The sequence below is a fragment of the Gekko japonicus genome, unplaced genomic scaffold, assembly GCF_001447785.1.
Source record: "Gekko japonicus isolate JY-2015 unplaced genomic scaffold, Gekko_japonicus_V1.1 scaffold1250, whole genome shotgun sequence".
NCBI classification, from domain to species: Eukaryota; Metazoa; Chordata; class Lepidosauria; order Squamata; family Gekkonidae; genus Gekko; species Gekko japonicus.
This window is the reverse complement of record NW_015173163.1, coordinates 1-3,709: the sequence shown is the minus strand read 5'-3', so window position 1 is coordinate 3,709 and position 3,709 is coordinate 1.

Genomic DNA, 3,709 nt, shown 5'->3' with positions numbered 1-3,709 from the left:
CCTGGGTTTTGACAACAAACAAGGTAAACAGAATAAGAAGCAAAAGGTGGCTGTAGCTGGATAACCACACTTCTGGTAACATGGGGGTGCGGCCTAATGTGCTAATGAGCTGTGCTGTCAGGGGTGTGGCCCAATATGCTAATGAGTTCCTGCTGTTGGGTGTGGCCTATTATGCTAATGGGTTCCTGCTGGGCTTTTTCTACAAAAAGAGCCCTGAGAGGACCCCATTCACTTTACATCATTCCCACCTGCTCCATTTTATCTTCACAACAACCCTGTGAGTTAGGTGAGGCTGAGAGTGTGTGACTGGCCCAAAGTCACTCAGCAAGCATCCACAGCAGAGCAGGGATTCGAACCTGGGTCTGCCTCGTCCTAGTCTGATGCTCTAACCACGCCACCACATTGGCTCTCAATAGCAGACAGTGCTCCTGCAGCTTTGGTACTCATGTAAAAAGTGGGGGAATTTGAACAGGAGCAAATTTTCTCGGCCCAGCAACCATAGCCACCTGGCATAGCTTCCTCTGTCAGAGCACTCCCTGATGAAGAAACCTGCAGTTCCCATTTTTGCATACAGTTCTTAAAGGCACAGCTACTTGACCTGGGAATGGCAACCCTGTTTTAATGACATAGAAATATACAAGAAGAAGAAGAAGAAGAAAAGAGATTGGACTTATACCCCGCCCTTCACTCGGAGTCTCAGAACGGCTTACAAACTCCTTTCCCTTCCCCTCCCCACAACAGACACCCTGTCAGGTGGGGTGGGGCTGAGAGAACTCTGACACAAACTACTCTGTGCCAGAGCTTGTGACTGACCCAAGGTCACATCAGCAGGTGCAAGTGGAGGAGTGGGGAATCAAACCCGGTTCTCCCAGATTAGAGCCCGCACACTTAACCACTACACCAAACTGGCTGGAAGGGTCCTCAAAGGTCATCTAGTTCAACCCCCAGCACAATGCAGGAAATTCTCCCCACTCCCCTAGCGGCCCCTATCGACTAGTACAAGTATAATCTTATTTTTAAAAAATCCTTTTAAAGGTATGAACCTTTGATTGTGGGCTTTCTCCCTCTTTTTCCCTTGCTGGGTCTTTAAAAAGCTGATAGCTCCGTGGCAAAACGCACAGTTTGCATGCAGAATATGCAGCATTCTGACCATTTCCGCAGTAGTCAAATTCCCCGCATTGACATTTAAAAACTGTGCGTTATGTGAAATTTTCCACAGTAGATCTTTCCTCATCAGGCGCAAATCTGAAGTTTTCTCCTTCTTACCCTGCATTTTTGGAACGCAGTAAATTGGGGATTCTGGAAATACGGAGTAAGAAGGAGAAAACTTCGGGCTCGCACCTTATGAGGAAAAAGCTACTGCAGAAAATGTACATCACAAGTAGTTTTAAAAACATCAATGAGAGGAACTTCACTACTGCGGAAATGGTCCCACTCGATATCTGGCATTAAAGGACCTCAGGTAAGTGCCGTTAGGATGAGTGTGAGAACTGTGGTCAGGCAGAGCTACTGTTCTTATCTGTCAGGACCTGCAAGCTCTCTCTGTAGGATTCTTATTCCTTTCAAACTAGGAGCTGGGAACAGCGGCAGAAAGGCTGTCAAGTTGCCGCTGACTTATGTTATGGCAACCCCTGGAAGTTTTCAAGGCACGAGATGTTCAGAGGTGGTTTTTGCCCATGCTTCCCTCTGCACAGCAGCCTTGGACTTCCCTTGGTGGTCTCCCATCCAAATACTAACCAAGGCCGACCCTGCTTAGCTTCTGAGATCTGACAAGATTGGGCTAACCTGGGCCATCCAGATCAGGACAGGATTTGGGAGAGTCAGGTTCCAATCCTCACTCTGCCATGGAAGTTTGCTGGGTGAACTTGGGCCAGTCACACACACCGAGTCTAGATTACCTCACAGGGTTGTTGTGAGGATGAAATGGAGATGGGGAAAAGATCGTGAGTCACTTGGGGTACCCATTGGTGAGAAAGGGTCTTGTTTTTTTTATCCTCCAAATCCATGAGTAAGGGACAGTAACACCTGCCAGTGAAACATGGCTTCGGGTATTGTCACTTGTGAATGGCAGACGTAAGAAAGAGCAGGACCTTTTCTGTTGTGGCCCCTGGCTCCATAGAATTTCCTCTCATGGGCAGATCCATCGGGACAATCTCTCTCTTCTTTTTCTGAGATGTCTTCTTTAAAGACTGGACTTACCGTGCTTTATTTTTGTTGCAACCCACCTTTGGGAGCCATTTATGGTGAGAGTAAAAAAAAAAAGTAAGTAAATAAATAAAAGTTCCTTACATCGCCATGGATAACAAAATGTTAGCAGTCACTTGCTCTGTTAGAGAAAACCTCCCGTTAACATGATTCGTTTTCAGGTCTCCAAGACTGTTTCTGATACAAGACGTGAAGGAGAGGGTGCAGTGATGAGATCTTCCCTTCCTCTGCTCAGAGACCTCGTACTGCTTGGTAAGCACACTGCAAAGCACCCCAAAAAGGTTTCGTTTTCTTTTTAAGTAGAGGTGTGACTGTAGGGTTGCCAGATCCCCCCTGACCACTGGCAGGGTAGGGTTGCCAGATCTAGGTTGGGAAACCCCTGGAGATTTGGGGATGGACCCTGGGGGGGCTCAGTGGGGTACGATGCCACCCTCCAAAGCCTCCCTTTTCTCCAGGGGAACTGATCTCTCTAGTCTGGAGATGAGCTGTATGTAATTCCAGGGGCTCCCCCAGGTCCCACCTGGAGGAAATGGCATCCCTGGGTCCTTTCCCTCCCCAAACCCTGCCCTCACCAGGCTCTTCCTATTGTGATATTTGGTTAATACAGCAGAGTTTTGCCCAGTCATAGAAGCATGATACTGAGGGCAGTAAATAAATCTCCCAAGAAGTATCTTGCAAAAAAGGTAAACTTACATTTTTTTCACATTCAGGGTGCAGTCATAAGAAGAGAAAGAAGCCTAATCTAAAAAGTGCTTTCCCTATCGCAAAGGACCAGCTTGTGCAGCATCATGTGTGTGGGATAGGGTTGCCATCCCCCTAATGGGGGCGGGTTTCCCCCCACTTTCAGGGGGCCCAATCTGCCGATGGCCAGCTGGCCAGCGGCAGGCACCCCGCCCCCAAAAGCCCCATTGCGCCCGACATCCCCAGCACGATGGGTGACGTCATCATTCCAGGCATGTTGCGCAGGGGACGCTCTAGCATTTAGCTATGGTCACCATAGAATTTTCCGTCAAATGCTAGAGTGTCCCCTGCACGATATGCCCAGTGCAATGATGTCACTTCCAGGTGATGTCATCGCAACGTGCATGCTTCGCGCGCATGCAAGAAACTCCAGGAACCCAGGCTGGAGCCCCCTTCTGGCAGTCAGGTATGACCTGGCAACCTTAGTGTGGGAGTATGAGGACCTTGTCTCTACAGGAGAGACCTGCAGAGAACTGTGTCTCCATGGAAGGACATGTAGAGAGAGGGAGAAGACAAAGGGAGAGAAAAAGAAGAGGGGTCAGAGGGCAGCTCCCAGGTTAAAACAAAGAGTGGCGTCCTATTCAAGGAGATAACACCTAGACACGCTTAGGGTGCGGTCAGACGGCGTGCTGGGAGCAGTTTAAATTGCTCTGGCCCTGATGCGGTCTTTTTTAACCTGGAGAATCACGATCACACTCATCTCCTTGTTCTGAATCGCTGCACAGCCACGTCGGTCCCCGCTGTCCACACGCGGGAGCGTGTG